The following is a 10,648-nucleotide window of genomic DNA, read 5'->3' as shown; positions in this document are numbered from 1 at the left end:
GAAATAGGATGAAAAAGTAATTCAGTTTTAATCTCCTTTTTTACTGACTTTCATTTGATTATTTTTATGGAAAAGAAAGGCTGAAATAAGATCTCAGACAGTGGGGGACACTACTAGTTGGCTAGTCAGGTGAGCATCCAACTTCAGCTCAGGTCATGATCTCAGGATTCGTGAATTTGAGCCCTGTATCAGACTTGCTCTTGTCAGTGCAGAACCCACTTCTGATCTTTTGTCCCCTCTCTCTCTGTCCCTCCCCTACTTGTGCTCTCTCTCTCTCACAAAAATAAAAATAAATCTTAAAAAAAAATCTCAGATAGTGGATCCAAGAGCTCAGAGAACAGCTGTAAAGAGTAGTAATCATCCTTAATCAAGAAAGTGGTGATATGTGCCCAACTGGGTATTAGGATTGATATGGACCAGTGACCGCTGGGAACATCCCATTTCCCTTTGTTTTAAGTAGGAGTGTCATATTGCTAATCTTGTGCCTGCCCTACCATTGTATGCTGGGTGTGTGGAGAGGCCATGATTCATCCCTTTAGTTCGCTGTTTTGTTTTTTTTTTAATTTTTCTAAATAAAAAAATGGCATTCATAGTACTATAGTCAAGGAACTATACCTGAAAAACCTCATCCACACATCAAACTAATATACCTCTGAGTGTGAGCCTTCTCCCATAATATGATGAGAACGTGGGAGATTAAAAGGTGAGTATATTTTTGCAAATAAATAATATTTTCTGTGGCCAGAGGACAAATAGTGGCATCAGAGGCATACTGCATGTTTTAAAGATGAACACACAAGTATTTCTTATCCTACATGTTTTTCTTTCTTTTTTTGTTTTACTGAGGATTAACTGATAAATAAAATTGTGATGTATTTAATGCGCACAACGTGATGATTTGATATATGCATCTATTGTGAAAGAATTCTCACAATCAAGTTAATTAACATATGTACACATAACATACTTTGTTCTGTTTTGTTTTGGGGGGGGTTTATTTGTGAGAGTGCTCAAGATCTACTCTCTTAAGCAATTTCAATTATGTAAGACAGTATTATTAATTATAGCTTCCATAAAATCCATTAGATTGTTAGACCTCATTCAATCTTGTAACTGAAAGTTTACAATTTTTTACCAACCTATATTCCCCCACCCTTCAGCCCCTTGGCAACCACCATGCGTTTTTTAGAAATTTGAAACTCACTCATCATTAAGTAGAGTCTAGGAAATCTCTCTTTGAAGTTGTGTGGGCTTTTGTGACTGCCTCAACCATTAGAGCATGGTGCATGTGATGCTATATGACTTCCAAGGCTAGACCATAAAAATGCCTTACATATTTGCCTTGTTCTCTTGAAATCTTCACTCTTGGATCACAACCACCAAAAAAACCTGTGGTCAACAGTCCTAAGTGAGCTTCCAGAAGACCATAAGAACTTACATTCTAACCATGGGAGTGAGTCATACAAAAAGTGGGTTTACCGCCATTAAAACCTTATGGAGCCAAACAAAAGCAAGCCACTCCCAGATAAGCCCTATCCAGACTGCAAAATATATAAGCAAAATAAGTTATTGTTGTGGTTTTAAGCCACAATTAAACTTGGAGTGTTAATTTTGGAGTGTTTGTTTTGTTTTGTTTTTATGTTTGTTTTTGTTTTGTTTTTCTTCTTTGGAAGTAACAAGTCTTTATTCACTTACTAAGATAATGTAAGCAAGAGACAAAAAGTAGGGGTACCTTGGTGGCTCAGTCAGTTAAGCGTCCAACTTCAGCTCAGGTCATGATCTCATGGTTTGTGAGTTCGAGCCCCGCATCAGGCTCTGTGCTGACAACACAGAGCCCAGAGCCTGCTTTGGATTCTGTGTCTCCGTCTAGCTAGACAAAAAATAAGTTCAAGCTTCCCAATGTCCCATTTTCCCCCCATGGAATAATGTCAGGGGAGGGTCAGGTATATCATATATATTTTTTTAATTTTATATGTAAACAATTATAATTAATTGTATATAATCATGAGGAGGTGCATTCACACATATATACATATAAAGAGATTTTTTTCAAGGATTTGGATGTTGTGATTACAGGGACTGGCAAGTCTGAAATCTGTATGGCAGGCCAGCAAGCTGGAAACTCTTAGGTCAGCGCTGATGCTGCAGTTCACAGGTGGAATTTTTTCCCCTAAAGTGTTTCGTAATGAAGTAACAGATAACCGATAAAATCTATTTGCTTAGGTTGCCCCCTCTGACTGGATGCTTAACCCCTTGTTGTTGCCCACCCCCATTCCCCGCCTTTTTCAATCTATTATAATCTACAATTTCTAGCACCAGGGTGCCTCTCTATCTGGAGTTCTCTGAATCTTCCTGTTAATTTGAAACTATTTCTCTGTACTCCCCAGTAGACTATCAAATCTCTTCTTTATATTGATATTAATTCTTCACCTTTTACCAAAACATGCAACTCTATTAGCATTTCATGTATCCTACTGAGGCAAAAGGAATTTGATTTAAAATAGTTTGTGAGCTTACATTAAAAGTAGAAACCATATGTTCTTTACCTTGATTTTCTTTGTGGCCTCCTAATATTATACATTCCACACAGCAAAACCTCTAAAAGTATTTGGTGAGTTGAATAACATTTAATCTTAAACAGTCTTAGAAGACATTTTAAATTAATAAACCAGTGACATTTGCTTATAGAAATTGGGAGAATGGAATTAATATGGAGGTTCCTCCAAAAATTACAAATAGAACTACTACCCAGTATTTGTACTACCGGGTATTTACTCCCAAAATACAAAAACACAAATTCAAAGAGACACATGCATCCCTATGTTTATTGAAACATTGTTTATAATAGCTAAACTATGAAAGCAGTGCCAATGTCCACTGATAGATAAATGGATAAAGAAGATATTATATATATTGAATATTATTCAACCATAAAAAGAATGAAATCTTGGGGCACGTGAGTGGCTCAATTGGTTAAATGTCCATCTCTTGACTTCAGCTCAGGTCATGATCTCATGGTCCGCGAGTTTGAGCGCCGTATTAGACTCTGCACTGACAGTGCAGAGCCTGCTTGAGATTCTGTCTCCCTCTCTCTCTGCCCCTCCCCTGCTTGCTCTCTATCTCTCTCTCAAAATAAATAATATTTTTTTTTAAGTTTAAAAAGAATGAAATCTTGCCATTTGCAGCAAAAAGCTAGGGAGTATAATGTTAAGTGAAATAAGTCAGAGAAAGACAAATACCATATGATCTCATTCATTCATATGTGAAATTTAGGAAAGAAAACAAATGAGCAAAGGAAAAGAGAGAAAGGGAGAGAAACAAACCAAGAAACAGACTCTTAATTATTGAGAACAAACTGATGATAGCCATAGGAAAGGTGGGTGGAGGGATGAGTGAAACAGGTGATGGGGATAAAAGACTACACTTACTATGATGGAAAAAAAAAAAAAAACCTTTCCATTATCCTACATGAATTTTCAAAGTTTAAATATGATCCATTAATGTCAGCCTTTATCGCAATTAATAACTTGCATGTGAGTGTTTTCGTTTTCATAAAAATAAATATGAAGATGTATATAGGGTTGCAAGACTAATATGTACTTGAATTATTGTAAATGTCATGTTTCTTAAAAATCACATATAGAATGAATACTAAGCATATATCTCTAAATGTTTCCCTTGTAATTAAAAAATAATCCTTTTTGGGGGGTGCTTGTGTGGCTGACTCGGTTAAGTGTCCGAATTCAGCTCAGGTCATGATCTCATGGTTCATGGGTTTGAGCCCTGCATTGGGCTCTGTGCTGACAGCTCAGAGCCTGGAACCTGCTTTGGATTCTGTGTCTCCCTCTCTCTATGCCCCTCCCCTGCTAATGCTCTGTCTCTGTCTCTCAAAAATAAATAAATACTAAAAAATTTTTTAAAAATCATTTTTGTTTTTCTAAAAAAAAGTAAGAAAAGAAGAGAAAAGAGAAGAGAAGAGAAAAAAAGAAAAGAATAGAAGAGAAAAGAAAAGAAAACAAAAGAAAAGAAAAAAAGGAAAGGAAAGGAAAGGAAAGAAAAGAAAAGAAAAGAAAAGAGAAAAGAAAAAAGAAAAGAAAAGAAAAGAAAAGAAAAGAAAACTGGGAGAATGGACTAAGTTGTTTGGTCCAGCTAAATTTTAGCTTAATTTTCATTAAGCTGAAGTTTAGCTTAATTTTTATTTCACTTGAGGTTAATTCCTATAAATGTGGGAAAGTAATTACCACAAGATGATACCTTTTAGATTATATATTTAACAATGGACCTAAGCATCCTCTATCCATCTGTGTCATCACAACTAAAATATTACCTATGTGTTGTTTTAAATATCCTTGTTAAAATGTGATGGCTGTAATATTGAGTGAAGGAAGCAAAACAGAAAAGAAGACATGGTGTATGATTTCATGTTTATAAAGTTCTACAACAGGCAAAAATATTTTCTGCTGCTGTGACACAAGATGGTGGTTGCCCTTGGGAAAGGGTAGTGACTGAAAGGAGACAAGAGGAACCATCTGGGTGGCTGGTAATCTGTTTCTTGATCTGACTGATGGTTATATGATGAGCACTTGTGAAAATTCACTGAGTTACAGTCACATAATTTGTAAGCTCTGGTTAACATTATACTTCCATTTCAAAAGTACCTATTTTTAGTCATCAATTATCTCTAGATATATATTAATGTTAAGTGAAATATGCCTCTGTATCAAGATGTGAAGAAATTGAAGAATATGAGAAGGTTAGAAAGACAAGGGACTTAAAAGATCATGTACTGTAGTCATAATTTTATATAAATGAAGCATCTGAAATCTCAAGATGGTAAACATCACAGACAAAGTCATGGTGCTATTTAGAAGCTGCATTAAGAGGATGGGAGGGAAGATGGCGGCGTAGGAGGACGCTGGGCTCACCGCGCGTCCTGCTGATCACTTAGATTCCACCTACACCTGCCTAAATAACCCAGAAAACCACCAGAGGATTAGCAGAACGGAGTCGCCGGAGCCAAGCGCAGACGAGAGGCCCACGGAAGAGGGTAGGAAGGGCGGCGAGGCGGTGCGCGCTCCACGGACTGGCGGGAGGGAGCCGGGGCGGAGGGGCGGCTCGCCGGCCAAGCAGAGCCCCCGAGTCTGGCTTGCAAAAAGCGGAGGGGCCTGATGGACTGTGTTCCGACAGCAAGCGCGACTTAGCGTCTGGGAGGTCATAAGTTAACAGCTCTGCTCAGAAAGCGGGAAGGCTGGAGGACAAAGGGAAGGAGAGCTGCTGAGCCCCCTGACGACAGAGCTCAGTTTGGTGGGGAACAAAGGCGCTCGCCAGCGCCATCTCCCCCGCCCATCCCCCAGCCAAAATCCCAAAGAGAACCAGTTTCTGCCAGGGAACTTGCTCGCTCCGCGCAAACACCCAACTCTGCGCTTCTGCAGAGCCAAACCTCCGGCAGCGGATCTGACTCCCTCCTGCTGCCACAGGGCCCCTCCTGAAGTGGATCACCTAAGGAGAAGCAAGCTAAGCCTGCCCCTCCTGCCCCTGTGCACCTTGCCTACCCACCCCAGCTAAGACGCCAGATCCCCAGCATCACAAGCCTGGCAGTGTGCAAGTAGCCCAGACAGACCACCCCACCCCACAGTGAATCCCGCCCCTAGGAGAGGGGAAGAGAAGGCACGCACCAATCTGACTGTGGCCCCAGCGGTGGGCTGGGGGCAGACATCAGGTCTGACTGCGGCTCCGCCCACCAACTCCAGTTATACACCACAGCACAGGGGAAGTGCCCTGCAGGTCCTCACCACGCCAGGGACTATCCAAAATGACCAAGCGGAAGAATTCCCCTCAGAAGAATCTCCAGGAAATAACAACAGCTAATGAGCTGATCAAAAAGGATTTAAATAATATAACAGAAAGTGAATTTAGAATAATAGTCATAAAATTAATCCCTGGGCTTGAAAACAGTATAGCTGACAGCAGAGAATCTCTTGCTACAGAGATCAAGGGACTAAGGAACAGTCACGAGGAGCTGAAAAACGCTTTAAACGAAATGCATAACAAAATGGAAACCACCACGGCTTGGATTGAAGAGGCAGAGGAGAGAATAGGTGAACTAGAAGATAAAGTTATGGAAAAAGAGGATGCTGAGAAAAAGAGAGATAAAAAAATCCAGGAGTATGAGGGGAAAATTAGAGAACTAAGTGATACACTAAAAAGAAATAATCTACGCATAATTGGTATCCCAGAGGAGGAAGAGAGAGGGAAAGGTGCTGAAGGGGTACTTGAAGAAATAATAGCTGAGAACTTCCCTGAAGTGGGGAAGGAAAAAGGCATTGAAATCCAAGAGGCACAGAGAACTCCCTTCAGACGGAACTTGAATCGATCTTCTGCACGACATATCATAGTGAAACTGGCAAAATACAAGGATAAAGAGAAAATTCTGAAAGCAGCAAGGGGTAAACGTGCCCTCACATATAAAGGGAGACCTATAAGACTCGTGACTGATCTCTCTTTTGAAACTTGGCAGGCCAGAAAGAATTGGCACGAGATTTTCAGTGTGCTAGACAGAAAAAATATGCAGCCGAGAATCCTTTATCCAGCAAGTCTGTCATTTAGAATAGAAGGAGAGATAAAGGTCTTCCCAAACAAACAAAAACTGAAGGAATTTGTCACCACTAAACCAGCCCTACAAGAGATCCTAAGGGGGACCCTGTGAGACAAAGTACCAGAGACATCACTACAAGCATAAAACATACAGACATCACAATGACTCTAAACCCATACCTTTCTATAATAACACTGAATGTAAATGGATTAAATGCGCCAACCAAAAGACATAGGGTATCAGAATGGATAAAAAAACAAGACCCATCTATTTGCTGTCTACAAGAGACTCATTTTAGACCTGAGGACACCTTTAGATTGAGAGTGAGGGGATGGAGAACTATTTATCATGCTACTGGAAGCCAAAAGAAAGCTGGAGTAGCCATACTTCTATCAGACAAACTAGACTTTCAATTAAAGGCTGTAACAAGAGATGAAGAAGGACATTATATAATAGTGACAGGGTCTATCCATCAGGAAGAGCTAACAATTATAAATGTCTATGCGCCGAATACCGGAGCGCCCAAATATATAAAACAATTACTCATAAACATAAGCAACCTTATTGATAAGAACTCAACTCATCTTTGACAAAGCAGGAAAGAACATCCAATGAAAAAAAGACAGTCTCTTTAACAAATGGTGCTGGGAGAACTGGACAGCAACATGCAGAAGGTTGAAACTAGACCACTTTCTCACACCATGCACAAAAATAAACTCAAAATGGATAAAGGACCTGAATGTGAGACAGGAAACCATCAAAACCTTAGAGGAGAAAGCAGGAAAAGACCTCTCTGACGTCAGCCGTAGCAATCTCTTACTCGACACATCCCCAAAGGCAAGGGAATTAAAAGCAAAAGTGAATTACTGGGACCTTATGAAGATAAAAAGCTTCTGCACAGCAAAGGAAACAACCAACAAAACTAAAAGGCAACCAACGGAATGGGAAAAGATATTTGCAAATGACATATCGGACAAAGGGCTAGTATCCAAAATCTATAAAGAGCTCACCAAACTCCACACCCGAAAAGCAAATAACCCAGTGAAGAAATGGGCAGAAAACATGAATAGACACTTCTCTAAAGAAGACATCCAGATGGCCAACAGGCACATGAAAAGATGTTCAGCGTCGCTCCTTATCAGGGAAATACAAATCAAAACCACACTCAGGTATCACCTCACGCCAGTCAGAGTGGCCAAAATGAACAAATCAGGAAACTATAGATGCTGGAGAGGATGTGGAGAAACGGGAACCCTCTTGCACTGTTGGTGGGAATGCAAATTGGTGCAGCCGTTCTGGAAAGCAGTGTGGAGGTTCCTCAGAAAATTAAAAATAGACCTACCCTATGACCCAGCAATAGCACTGCTAGGAATTTATCCAAGGGACACAGGAGTACTGATGCATAGGGGCACTTGTACCCCAATGTTCATAGCAGCACTCTCAACAATAGCCAAATTATGGAAAGAGCCTAAATGTCCATCAACTGATGAATGGATAAAGAAATTGTGGTTTATATACACAATGGAATACTACATGGCAATGAGAAAAAATGAAATATGGCCTTTTGTAGCAACGTGGATGGAACTGGAGAGTGTGATGCTAAGCGAAATAAGCCATACAGAGAAAGACAGATACCATATGGTTTCACTCTTATGTGGATCCTGAGAAACTTAACAGGAACCCATGGGGGAGGGGAAGGAAAAAAAAAAAAAAAAAGAGGTTAGAGTGGGAGAGAGCCAAAGCATAAGAGACTGTTGAGAACTGAGAACAAACTAAGGGTTGATGGGGGGTGGGAGGGAGGAGAGGGTGGGTGATGGGTATTGAGGAGGGCACCTTTTGGGATGAGCACTGGGTGTTGTATGGAAACCAATTTGACAATAAATTTCATATATAAATAAAAAAAAAGAAAAAAAAAAAGAAGCTGCATTAAGTGGTTTGATGACTCTTCACTTAGCATTCTTTTCACCATGCCTGGTATATATGGCCATCAATAAAAACATGTTTCCTGTTCTTGAATATACTGCATTATGAAAATAATCTATGAAGATTAATGTCTATTTCTCTTCCACAATCTTTAGGTTCAAAGCATTCTTATAACTTATATTTATGCTTCTAGTTCTTATAAAAACAGCCTGGGTCTCTTTTATTCACCACTGATCCCGCAAGTTTCTGGTTGCTTTGACTTCAGAAGACCCTTTTGATCTTCGAGACCTTGTAAGTATCTATACTTGAGAGATTCTCTAACTCTGCCAAAAAGTCATTCTCTGGGTTGTTTCCCATTAAAGGCGTGTAAAAGCTTACATTTCAGCTTGTTCCCTCTCTGCAGGCATCGAGGCTTTATGAGCTATTTTTCCTAGCACATCAGTCAGGACTTCACCAAACTGCATCCCACTGGGTACAAAGAATATTCTTAAGTTTCCAGATAGACATATCTTTTACAGTGACTCCTCTCTCCTTTTTCTCATTTCTAGGTCACTTTCAACTTATTCTTTACAATTAATGGAGATTAATCAGTCAGCTCCTCTAATGACCATATACTGTTAATCAAAATAGCTCCAGCATGCTCCTTCTGCTCTGTAGCTGTTTGGTAGTTGCTCACTTTTCCTTTTGACCAGGTGTCATTTCTTATCATCAAGAAGCTAGTTAGAACTTTATGATGTTTTGATATTAGAAAGTGACAGTTTAATTTTTCTATCTTTATAATATTGACTTTTTTTCTAACTAAAAGTAACACATGCCAAATATTAAAAAAATGGAAAATATGGGAAATTATAACAATATCAAAATATCAATCATAATAATAGCTAACTTTTATATACAGCTTACTCTGAAGGACTGTGCTAATTTATTGACACATACTAATACCTACACATTCATATCTTACCTAATCTCAGTATCCTAGTGAGGTAGATACAGATAAAATTAAAGGAAGACAAGTTAAATTGCCAACTTCAAAATCACGTGTCTAGCAAATGGCTGAGCAGGGAATTGAATCTAGATCTTCTGAGTACAGAGCCCCAAATTTCTTAAATCTATTATTTAAAAATAACCAATATTTTACATTCTGGTGTTCATTTTAGGTTTTTTCCCTCATGTAATTAATACATATAACTCTACAAATACTTTTTTATATAATTGGGATCATTCTATACACACAAATTTGCACCCTGCTGTTATTACTTAGCATTATATTTATAACAATTTTCTCATTTTATTAAAGCTTAAAATATTTGAAATCTTTATTTTCTGGGTTATACAGCATTAGAACTTTTTTTCTTTAATATCAGTGTTTAACAACTGTTCATTTCTCATACATTACCTGAAGTTTGCTGCTCCGTTGTGATTCTGCTGGGCTTTGTTTTTGGATGAGCTAAACTCGGCTTCATATGCCTTCTCAATCCATAGTGCAAACTGAGGGAAGAGCTTCTATCTGGGAAAAGTGCTCATGGGGAGCACCCCAGTCAAGTCCTTCAGTTGTAGCTAATCGTGTGTCCAGATGTGTCAAAAGTCACAAATATTCATATCAAATTGGCAAAAGTGTGCCACATAGCCAAACCCAAAGTGAGTGGCACCAGAAAGCATGGCCAATGTGTGGAGGAAATGAATGATAATGAACCAATAATGAACCAATAATACAATCTACCATAGTATTTATTTCCAGATAGCAGGCAAAGTATATTCATTCCTTCCCCAAAGCACTCAAATGTATTTTCTAGAAGTAAAAATATGGGGCACCTAGGTGGCTCATTTGGTTAAGCAACTGACTTCGGCTCAGGTCATGATCTCATGGTTGGTGAGTTCGAGCCCCGCGTTGGGCTCTGTACTGACAGATCAGAGCCTGGAGCCTACTTCAGATTCTGTGTCTCCCCCTCTCTCTGCCCCTCCCCTGCTCACACTCTGTGTCTCTCTGTCTCTCAATAATAAATAAACGTTAAAAAAAAAATGTTCAAATCCCAAGACCTTGTGATCTAAATTAGATGCTTTGGAAACTTCTCAAGAAGTGAAGAACTCTCAAAGAAAAAGACAAGTTATCTGTTCCCCTACATACCCAAA

The sequence above is a fragment of the Puma concolor genome, chromosome C1 (genome assembly GCF_028749965.1).
Source record: "Puma concolor isolate L17-30 chromosome C1, mPumCon1.1.hap2, whole genome shotgun sequence".
Taxonomy (NCBI): Eukaryota; Metazoa; Chordata; class Mammalia; order Carnivora; family Felidae; genus Puma; species Puma concolor.
Note: the sequence above shows the minus strand (reverse complement) of the source record.